We start from the raw sequence: 12,389 nt of genomic DNA on the forward strand, positions 1-12,389 counted from the left end.
ATAATCGGCAATCGTGTAGTGTGTTCTCGGTAGTGTGTTCAAGTTTTATATATAGCGTATCGTGTCTCTACACCTGTTTCATGTGTTTGTTTTATTTACAAGTAATTTTATATTGTTTAGGATGAATGTTAGTATTAATTTCGTAATTTTGTTGCTGTAAGGTCGATTGTTTTTGTCTAATTTTTATGAATGTGAACTCATTACAATTTCCAATATTGTTTAATAATTTGTTCTAGCCCTTACGGTGTTGTGAAGTCTATAAGGACAATAAACACAGTGAAGAAGACAGTACAACATCAGTGCACGTTAAATCCTTTATTCTTCAACCAGGCTGTAACAAGTAGCAGCACATTTAAGTGGCACTGGACCACTGGTTGACACACATTTGTCTCCAAGTGCACTAATTGAAGACCTTTTCTGTGGTTATCCGGGGTGGAATCAGCTGAGATCATACATCGTTTGACATCGTATGAATCCCAGCTATCTTCTTACTCAGCTAATTGTTGGCTTGTGTTTTTGCAGTCGGTTTGGTTACTACTCCAAACATGATTCCAATTGTCAAGGTGGATTTTCTGTGCCTGGAACGCCGCTTGTCATCTTATACAAGGGAGGGTCATGACTTCATGCTGAAATGGTTTTACATACTTTTTCCTAGTACTTGAAAACTGCATGTACAACATTTTCAATATCAGATCAAACATGAGTGTGTGAGATCACACACGTGTTTGTTGAAAGCACAATGACTTCAGGTCACACATACTCTGTGGATATTACTAATGCAATATGAAACACCCCAAACCGATACACCCATTCTGTCCACCATGATTGTGTTATTCAGGATTACATTTTGGAATGAGTTTTAAATTCAATTACTGAACTTAATTCGAAGGTAGCAAACAGACAGATTATGAATTGAAGGGGGAAAATTTTATTTCTATTTCTGTTCTTTGTTGTTTTCATTTTAATTGCTATTCAGTGCAATTCACCATTCTGTGCGTATGCAATTAATTCAGATTTCCAGTAACTGATTCAAAGTTTTGCCCAACTCGGCTGTTTGACCCTAAAACTTATAATGTGCTGATTGCATATTACTTGATATATCTGCTTTGCCATGAAGACAAGCAGTGTGTTTTGTCAGAGTTTGGATAATGCACAGGGAAAACTAATGATAAGTCCCTTTCATACTAACAAATACATAACTATAAAAGCTCTTCCTCTCTCACATGACATAAGGAGTTTGACTAAGCTATAAGACAAGGCCGTTACTGTCCCGTCCCTCCATCAGCAGGCCATAAAGGGCATCATTAAGAATTGCAGACCCCACAGAAGATAGAACAGGTTTTATCAGTTCTGTCAACATCATAATCCTTTAATGGTGAAGCTAGCAGTTTGGACGGCCTATGTACTGCATCCTTTCTGACAAAAATTATAACTTTCAAAACTAAAAATATTTGACTAATACCAATCTTTTGATCTGTAGTGTAAATTTACAAATCTTTGGTCTCTGTTGAGCTTTGTGTTTTTATCGTGTATACAACACATGCTTTTTATATACATATATAATTTGTCATGTCATTCAGTCAAGTTTGATTGTTGTAAATTGTGGTAATTATCTGGCAAAGCTTTGAAAACTATGAGGTTGGGTTTCAGTGAAACAGGCATACAGAAAGGCTGTGTGTTCACCCAATCATTCATTATACTATAGAATATGAATGGAGCCAAATGAAAAATTGTGGAAAGTCAATAAACACACTCAAGTTAAACATTATAAAACAAGCTTTTAAGTGTCTCACCTACTCTAAAAATCATTAAGCAAGGATCATTTCAAACCTAAACACCTGCACTGTCAGAACTTGAAAACAGTCTAGACAAATGACCTCCTAAACCCTTAAGCTTGCATTACATCTTCATAAAATTTAAAAGTAAATATTTAGTTTTGAAAACTGAAAACCCTAACTGCTCCCTATCTTGAGAGCAGTATGAAAGCTACATGGCTTTTCACGAACAGTGGCTTGATGAAACATTTGTGACACTCATATTCATTCATCCCCCCCCCACTCAAAGGGCCACTTGAATGAAAAGTGAGGCATTGTGGGAACTGGGAACATGGCAATATGTCCAAAAACTTCATTTTGTTTCTTGCAACGTGTTTTTTCTCCATTCTCTTTGATTCCGAATAAGTGCAAAGGTCCCAATATCTAGGTGTGACAAGATGGAAGATGGAGTAAAGCAACGCTCCAATGGGACTTCTATCTGATTGTAATAAGACAATAAGTCACAACTTGTCATCTTCAAATTCTATGCTCTGACATGTGCTTTTTGTAAAACACACATTAACGTCAAATGATCTCAGATTGTATTACAATAAAATATGTGGATGAAATATGATCATATTAAAGTATCATTTTTTTATATTTAATTGAACAGGAACAAATTCATTTGATTCCAGATGAAAAGTCAGATTCTTTGTGATATGTTTTTTTTTTTACTCAGTGCCCTGGAATGTCAAGCAAAAGTAAGTCATTGGACACATCACACAAATCACTTTCGCACAGTCTCTCTGTATTTTGACATGTCCTTGACACAGTAAGCTCTATTGTGCATTCTTTCAGGAAACTAAGATGATTCAATTGTTTGTTTTTGGTTTCAATATTATCCCACCCAGATATTGACCCCATTGATAGAATAAGCAGGCTAAAGTAGGAATTTGTTTCATTTGCATGTTTTCGCCAATTGCAGTTCACTCTGTTAGTGTCCATTGATACCCACCACCAGCAGAAGAAAACATGGGCCCCCTTTACACATTGCATTAAAGGGATGGTTGATTGCAATTTCACTTTTTTTAATATATATATCTCAATCGAGCTCAAATTGATAAGCAATATAGACGACGCCATTGTTTACAATACAACTAGAGCACATGCCGCTGAGCTGAGGGGCGGGACTTTCAAACACGCACTAGAGGCGTTAGCCAATCACAACACACTCGACCAGCTAACCAATCTGAACTCATCGCGTATTTCTGAGGGAGGGGCTTCATAAAACCAGGAAATAATCAGGGCGTTTATCAGAAGGAACAGAGAGGTGTGGAACAAAGGTAAGTTATGTGAAAAATAATTAACGTTTTTAAATAATAACGTTTTTAAAAAAGCAAGCATGAACACATGTTTGACTGCACTCCATAAACACAATCAAGCCAAGAAAAAAAACAACAACAGTCAACCACCCCTTTAATGTGTGTGTGAGTGTGATACAGATATGCACTTACCCACATAAAATGGAAAGTGTCACGCAGATAGGTTGCATTATCCAAAGATTTACGCATTTTTTAAAATTACAAAAACAAAAGGTTTTGTCCATTTGAAATAAAAAAAGGAGTCTGATGCACATTCCCACTGTAAAGATGCTAATATAGTGAAGAAAAGAGGTGCAAATTAACAAATAAAGTTTCTCCGAGAAATCAGAGCAAGACAAAAATTTCAAGCACCTGCAAAACATTATTGAGTTAACTAAAAATAAAGTGAGTTTTGTGATAAAAAAAAAAACACTTTCTGGGTTCTCCAAAGAATGTTCCTGTAAAAATTTAATAAAATGTTTGTTTGAAGAACATTTTAATGACTTAAAGACCCTTCTTGCCCTATAAAGAACCTTTTGTGCAATGGAATGATTCCATTGATGTTAAAAGTTCTTCATTGTAAAAGTTTATATGTAATATTAAAAATACCAAATTTGTACAGAAATATTGCTTCCGTAGACATATACAGATAACAAAAAGAAAGAAAGAAAGAAAAAAAAAACTTAACACTTTAAACTTTAGTGAAATGTGGTCAGAATCTGCCCCTACTGCATTTACACCATGCTTTTAATGTGGTGCAAACTGAAAATTCATGTTAATGCCATATCTAAATGGGGTTCTACCACCTAAAGCTCTCCATCTCTCTGAATTTTAGCTCTTTAATATAGGTGAGTGACACCTATACAGTAGACCATGGTACTAACAACACCAAGATCATAGGTTTGATTTTCACAGAATGAATGTACTGGTAAATTTATGCTATAATTTGCTCTGAATAAATAATGCATTAAAAAAGTACAATGGTCTCTAGGTTCTTCAGATATCAAACATTGCATGTGAAGGCCACCTGCTCCACATCGCTGATGTTTCAACCTTTATATCCTGGAATCAACAGAGAGATGGGACTGAGCCAAGCAAACCTTTCAAATACAATTCAACACAAAAGCCGTTAATCAAAAAGACATTTCATGAAGGAGCAGCCATACATTATGCTTTGCATTATACAGCATTTCATTGCACTACAAAGCATTCTTAGGAAAAAATCTGAGCCGAGAAAACATGCTTTGTTTCTGGTCAAAAGGTGTGTGAGGGACCGAGAAGCCAGGAACAAGGAACACAAGCTTTGCAAAAGAAAATGGGTCTTTATTTAAACCCAAAGAAAAAAATAACTTTACAAACTCATAAATTTCTTACAACAAAAATAAACAAGCAAAAAATGAGATCAAAACAAATAGACAAAAACCAACAAACAAACTAAAACTACTGACCTGATCAAATGAACAAAGCAACAGTTTATAAAGGGAAAGATGGGCCCATTACAAATTAAGAGGGGAAACAATTCAACTTTACACTCAACATATAACCATAAGTAAATCAAAACCAAATCAAACAAAAGGTATATAATACATAAAAATAATGAGAACAAAATATAATCAAATATAATAAATATACAACTAAATAAATCAATTGATCAAACCATTAACATTTCTTCCTCCCCCGGGCAATTCCAGCAAATGGTATGTCCGGGCGGAACCCCTAATGCATAAATTCTCTGTTCCTGCCCGGACTCTAATCCTTGTCACACCAGGATGCGGCTGTCGCGGACCATGTCGGAAGCTCATCACGGTAAACTTAAACTCAAATAGAAACAAATATAAATAACATATACAACGTAACTAATTTGCGTGCACTTCAAATCAGTAACAATGCATATAAAATGTGCTGTAAATGTAAACATATGAAAACCTAACAAATAAAAAATAATATTGTTTGTGTGATTTATTATGATCCATCATTATACTGAAACCAATGAATATAAATGATAAAATAAACTTAAATACAGAGTATTCCTAAATGTATATCCTTCGTGTAAATGTATGCATGTTGACGTGTGTGCGCGTGTATGCATCCACATTACCGCTCGTGTGCGGCCACCATTCAGGCCGTCACATTTCCCCCCCCTTCAGGAATCTCGCCAATAGAGCGGGAGAGATAGTCAGCAGTAACGTTGACTTTACCAGGAACATGTCGTATCTTGAATCTGAAGGGCTGCATGGCGAGATACCATCTTGTAATCCTTCCATTAGAATCCTTCATTTTCTCTAACCACTGCAATGCTCTATGATCAGTCTCAAGGGTAAACTCACGGCCTAATAGATAATATCGTAAGGAATCCAACGCCCACTTTATGGCTAAACACTCCTTTTCCACCGTGGAATAACGTACTTCTCTGGGAAACAATTTACGACTGATATAAGCCACTGGCTGTCGGCTCTCTGGTGGTCCTTGCAATAGGACAGCTCCCACTCCCCTCTCAGAGGCATCAGTCTGCACAATGAAAGGACAACTAAAATCAGGATTGTGTAGCACAGCACCAGTTGTCAAAGCTCCCTGGATGTCCCGGAAGGCTTTCAATCTCTCCTCAGTCCACTGCAATTGGTTCGGGGAACGTGCCCCCACCATGTCCGTTAAGGGAGCAGCCCTGCTGGAAAAGTTAGGGACAAAGCGATGGTAAAATCCAGCCATACCCAAAAATGATCGCAGGTCCTTACGTGTCTGGGGTACCCCACACTTCTCCAAGGCTTGAACTTTCTTCACCTGCGGTCGCACAACACCCTGGCCAATAACATAGCCCAAGTACTCAGTCTCTTGCTTAGCTATAGCACACTTGGTAGGGTTGACAGTTAGGCCGGCATTCCGAAGACGCTGCAAGACTTCTCCGAGATGCTGCACATGTTCCTCCCAGGTGTTACTTAAAATGGAAAAGGCCCCTCGATGTTCTGAATGCAGTTAAGGGCCGCGAGGAAGGAGTCAGTGGAATTTGCCAATAGCCTTTAGAAAGGTCCATTGTTGTAAAATACTTCGATTGGCCCAACCGATCAATTAGGTCACTTATGCGAGGAGTAGGGTAGGAGTCAAACTGTGATACTGAATTCAGATATCGGAAATCAATGCAGAACCTTATAGTCCCGTCCTTCTTTGGCACAAGGACTATGGGGTGACACCACTCACTGTTCGAAGGCTCAATAATGCCCAAGCGGAGCATAAAGTCTACCTCTTCCTGCAAGGTCACCTGGAATTTCTCAGGTATCCTATAGCTCTGGCGTTTCACGACAGCATCAGGTTTCAGTACTACACCATGTTCAATCAAGTTGGTAAACCCAGGATATTCAGAAAATACCTTCGAAGTGAAGAGCACTTGTACTTGTGACTGCTAGGAAGCTGTTAGATGATCTAACCCGATGTCCCCAGGAACTGGCTGCGGCAGATACTGCTCATCGGATTCCTCCTCTTCAATACAGCGAATCATCAATGACTGTGACTTTTCAGGACGAGGAACCCACTCTTTCAGCAGGTTAACGTGCAAAACCCGACTAGATCGATCTTGACCCGGCATACTGATTTCATACGTCGTAGGACCGAGGCGTTTCTTGATCTCATAAGGACCCTGCCATTTTGCTAGCAGTTTACTCTCTCGACTAGGCAACATGACAAGTACCTTTTTACCGACCTCCAGATCCCTTTCTCGAGCCAGGGGATCATACCAGGTTTTCTGTTTTCCGCTGGCTTCCGCCAAGTGATTCTGAGCCAAACCAGTCATCTTCTCCAACCGTTCCCTCATTTGCAGAACATAGGCGACAACACTGGTGGGCTCTTTCTTTCCAGGACTCCCTTCCCACATCTCCTGGAGCAGAGCCAATGGACCCCTGACGTCACGGCCATACAACAGCTCGAAAGGAGAGAAGCCTGTGGAAGCTTGAGGGACTTCCCGATAAGCGAATAGAAGATAGGGCAACCATTGATCCCAGTCTTGACCAGTCTCACTGACAAACTTCCTTAACATCTGCTTAAGAGTCTGGTTAAATCGCTCAGTCAACCCATCCGTTTGGGGATGATAGGGAGTAGTACGCAGACTCTTAATTCCTAAGAGCCGGTAGACCTGCTTCAACAAGCTAGACATGAAATTAGTGCCCTGGTCGGTTAGAATTTCTGCTGGAAATCCGACCCTGGAAAATAACTGGACCAAGGAAGTAGCCACTGGTTTCGCCTTCACAGATCTTAACGGAAATACCTCTGGGTATCTGGTGGAATAATCCGTTATTACCAGCATGAAACGGTTCCCTGAGCGACTCCTCTCCACTGGACCAACGACATCCATTCCAAGCCTCTCAAACGGAGTACCAATGATAGGAAGTGGTTGTAGTGGTGCTCTTGACGGACGTCTGAGAGAAACCTTCTGACACACAGGACAGCTTTTACAAAATTGGGCCACATCTATTTTTAAACCAGGCCAGAAGAAACACTTTTTAATTCTTGCAGTAGTCTTGTTTTTCCCCAGGTGGCCAGCCCAAGGAATCGAGTGACTTAGATGTAACACCATCTCTCGAACACACTGTGGAACCACAAGTTGTTTCTGGACCCCGATCTCTCGATAGAGTATTCCCTTCGTTATCACATATCTAGCTGTACTGTCATCTAGAGGCTTCTCTCTTACCTCTGCAGCTCTAGCAAAGCACTCTGTGAGCGTAGCATCTTCCTGCTGCATCTGAATGATGTTAGTGGGCACCTGGAAGTTCACAGGTAAGTCACAAGCCATATTTTCAGACACTGTATGAGCAGCATATTTTACCTTTTCTTGTCTTTTTTCTCTTCTAGTCTTTCTCCTCTTCGACACCCCGATCTCAATCTCTGCATTGAAGAAAGGTAAAGTACTTAGTTGGTGCTCCATCCCCTCTAACTGGTTGGCCTTTGCTCTAGTCACCACCACATTACACTGTCGAGTCGGATGCAACAACTCCAACAGCACTGGTATATCTCGACCCAGAATCACCGGAAAAGACAAGTTATCCGCTACCCCCACCTCCACCAGGTAAGTCTGTTCTTCTATTTTGATATAAACATTGGCGGTAGGTAATAGTCTCTCGTCTCCATGTACACAGCAAATAGGTAATTTGTTGACTGTGCTGATCAGAGAGGATGATATGAACTTTCTTCTTACCAGCGTCTGATCACTGCCGGTGTCAACCAAAGCAGTCAATTTCTCACCATTTATCTCCACATTTGTAGTTCTCAAGGAGCTTGGGGATTTAGTTACATCCCTCCTTGGTACAAAACAAAGCTGTGTAAGCTGAGCTGAGATCCTTGGACAATTTGGTTTAGTGTGCCCTTCTTGACCACACCGGTAACATATAGGAGGTCGTTTAAGAGAAAAATTTAATTTGGTTGAAGTAGGCTTCCCCATGTAGGGCTTACCAGACCCCTCCACCTTCCGTTGCTGAAAGTGAGGCATGTCAAGAGAACAGCGGTCATTGACAGATTTCCAAGCCCACGGCTTACTCTTTCCTCTGGCTGCAACAAACACATCCGCCAGAGACGCTGCTTCTACTGCGGTTCTAGGATCTCTCTCACGAATCCACACCTGAAGTTCAGGGGACAGCATTCTAAGATATTGCTCCAGAATGATGATCTCACTCACCTCCTCCACCTGTTTCCTCTTAGGCTGGACCCACTTTCCGAAGAGTTCTTTGAGCCGGTTATAAAGCTCTATGGGACTTTCCGATGGATCTACTGATAAGGAACGGAACTTTTGTCGATAAGTTTCAGCATTGACATCATATTTCTTTAGAATAGCATACTTCACCTTGTCATAGTCAGTAGCCTCATTCACATCCATATTGACATAAGCTGCTCTTGCTTTACCCGTCAGCAAAGGGATTAAATGCCAAACCCAATCAGTTTTAGTCCACCTACAAGCAACAGCAATCCTTTCAAAGGTCACAAGGAAGTGTTCTACATCATCAGTATCACTCAGCTTCTCCAATCGAGGTATCTGAGATAACGGTGGGCCTATATTGTTCCCAACCTGATTAAAACTCTGCTGATGAGCTGAAGCCACGGAGTTTCCATCAGAATCTAAAGGATCCGCATTAGGCCTTTCCCGGGACTCCCGGTCAACATCAGATAACTGAAGATTCGGAGAGGTGCGTGCTTGGACTTCTATTTGCAAAAGCCCGAACTGGTGTTGGAGAGCCTTAAACCGTCGCTCCTGATCAGCCTGCTCCTGCTGTCTTACAGTCTCCCGGCCTTCCATCCTGGCCATATGGGCTCGAAGCAGATTTGCCAAATCAGTCACCGAAACTTCTCTGTCTCCCACTGCCTCACCTCCTTCAGCTCCTTCAACCAAGTCCTGGTCTTCCTCACCCCTTTCTTCCTCTTGCGGCAAGGGAGGAGCCTTAAGCCCACCTTTCTTTAAGGTCCGACTCATATTAACAGGGAAAAAAAAACAACCTCGAGGGGCAGAAAAAACAAAACTCAGCTTTGTGTCCTTGACTTACGGAAACATCCCACCGCTGCCACCATATGTGAGGGACCGAGAAGCCAGGAACAAGGAACACAAGCTTTGCAAAAGAAAATGGGTCTTTATTTAAACCCAAAGAAAAAAATAACTTTACAAACTCATAAATTTCTTACAACAAAAATAAACAAGCAAAAAATGAGATCAAAACAAATAGACAAAAACCAACAAACAAACTAAAACTACTGACCTGATCAAATGAACAAAGCAACAGTTTATAAAGGGAAAGATGGGCCCATTACAAATTAAGAGGGGAAACAATTCAACTTTACACTCAACATATAACCATAAGTAAATCAAAACCAAATCAAACAAAAGGTATATAATACATAAAAATAATGAGAACAAAATATAATCAAATATAATAAATATACAACTAAATAAATCAATTGATCAAACCATTAACATTTCTTCCTCCCCCGGGCAATTCCAGCAAATGGTATGTCCGGGCGGAACCCCTAATGCATAAATTCTCTGTTCCTGCCCGGACTCTAATCCTTGTCACACCAGGATGCGGCTGTCGCGGACCATGTCGGAAGCTCATCACGGTAAACTTAAACTCAAATAGAAACAAATATAAATAACATATACAACGTAACTAATTTGCGTGCACTTCAAATCAGTAACAATGCATATAAAATGTGCTGTAAATGTAAACATATGAAAACCTAACAAATAAAAAATAATATTGTTTGTGTGATTTATTATGATCCATCATTATACTGAAACCAATGAATATAAATGATAAAATAAACTTAAATACAGAGTATTCCTAAATGTATATCCTTCGTGTAAATGTATGCATGTTGACGTGTGTGCGCGTGTATGCATCCACATTACCGCTCGTGTGCGGCCACCATTCAGGCCGTCACAAGGTGAAATGCTATGACTAACGTCAATGGAAAAATAAATAAAATTTTCAGTGAACACTGCGTTGAGAGCCGGTTCATCCCTCGAGCTGTCTTTCTTATTACGATAGACATTTATAGACCCTTGCAAACTTGATGGAGACGAATGATAATGAAATAGAGCCCAAATGAATTCTGAACACCTCTGAACCAAGTCGTGGGGCAGTCCCTCAGAATATGATGACGATCTATTAAAAGAGTCATTGCGTCAGTGTTGGGGATGCTTTTTATTGCTCAAACACAATAAGGTCAGATAGCTGACACCTCTTTGTGAGGCCCTTATAACACATTGGAGACTTAAAACCATTAACCGCAAGGCAAAACATGCATTGCATGACAGATAAACACATCTTTGCTAGGAGGCTACGAATTAGTTTTATGACTTAAGCCATATATCAGCCATCACACATCTAAAATATTAATGCTGCTAAAAACCAGAACTGCTTGATGCCCATAGCTTACAGTTAGAATGAGCTATTTAATTTTAGAGCAATGGCTTTTCAAACTTTTTCAGATGGTGGACCACTGCTCTTAACAAAATTTCACCATTAATTTCATTGCTACAAGAAATCTATGAATAAACTTAAAAATAAAATCTGTTAATAAAAATAATTATTTCATATAGGTCTGAAATATAGGTAATTTAGCTTTTAATTTACAAATCAACTCAAGGACAACCAGTGGTCCAGGAACTTTCCATTTCCATTTATTTTAGAAGAACCTTTTTTGTTTTGTTTTCTAAAAACAACTGATTAAATATTCACATATGGTGGTGTGGCACTAGAAACTGCCACCATACATTGTTCAGTGTATTTTTTACAAGGCAAGTTGTAAATAAACTACTGTAGCGCATATTGCCTCCAGGTTAAATGTCCATCTGTGGTTACTCACAAAATATATTATATACTCTATGTATGCAAGTCTTTTAGCCTGAAAAAATAAATAGTCTAATTTGCAGGGGGAAAAAGCACAAATGCCCCAACACATGGTGCATAACCCTGTGACCTTGGGTCAGGCAATCAAACAGGCTTGTATTTGTTGATCTTAGTTTTCTGACAGTTTACCGAAGTAGGAGCTTGTTAGAGAGAACATTTCCTAGTTTGCACAGATGGGTAACTATGTTACTTGTTTTAAAAAAAAATTCAAATCGACAGGTTCTCAAAACTAGCTGGAGCCCAAATGTTTACTTACAGTCTGTCAAAAGGGAAGTCTTTTATTGATTTAATTTGTGCCTAAACTAGTTATGGTAGTGAGCACACATTAGTGAATAGCACAAAATACTAAATTACTCAAATGTTTTTGAGAGAAAAACCTCTCAGGACAATTTTAAAAATAAAAATGCAACATTAAAAGAAAAAAACTAAACAAACATTATTTGTATCTGAGTATTATTTGGATTTTAGAGACTGCATAAGATCTTTAAAATTTTTTAAAAAGGATTAAAGGTGTAGGATTAACTTTAAAACTATTTTCATTTAGAAATTGCAACTAATTTCACAAATAATTACAAAGAAATGGCAAATAACATAAAATGTGAAATTAAGAAGACTGAAACAGTATTTTCTTGTAAAACAGTCAAATAATTATTTACAAATTCAAAAAAATAAACTTATTTTTAAATTGTGGGTTAACTTTTTATTAAACTTTTTTCTTTTTTTTTTTGTTTGAGCAGCACAAATTAAAAACAATATTCAAACGTGTGTGCAATCACAAATAGTAGATATACACCAATAAATTAATTTGCAAACAAAATCTGAATTTGAATCAAGGGCCAAAGACTGCGATGAAAAAAAAGAAGGAAAGTCTTTCAAGCATCATTGATATGACATCC

At 38.9% G+C, this 12,389-nt stretch overlaps 1 long non-coding RNA gene across 1 annotated transcript in view; it reads left to right on the forward strand.

Annotated features, from left to right (window-relative positions):
• Positions 1 to 234: 234 nt before the first annotated feature.
• LOC306847517 overlaps positions 235 to 12,389 on the forward strand; it is a 779,007-nt gene continuing 766,852 nt past the window's right edge. Inside the window, exon 1 of the long non-coding RNA XR_013782156.1 lies at positions 235 to 340. This is a non-coding gene — a long non-coding RNA (uncharacterized lncRNA). The remainder of the gene's footprint in view (positions 341 to 12,389) is intronic.

This window comes from Barbus barbus (genome assembly GCF_936440315.1).
Source record: "Barbus barbus genome assembly, chromosome: 27".
In the NCBI taxonomy this organism is placed as follows: domain Eukaryota; kingdom Metazoa; phylum Chordata; class Actinopteri; order Cypriniformes; family Cyprinidae; genus Barbus; species Barbus barbus.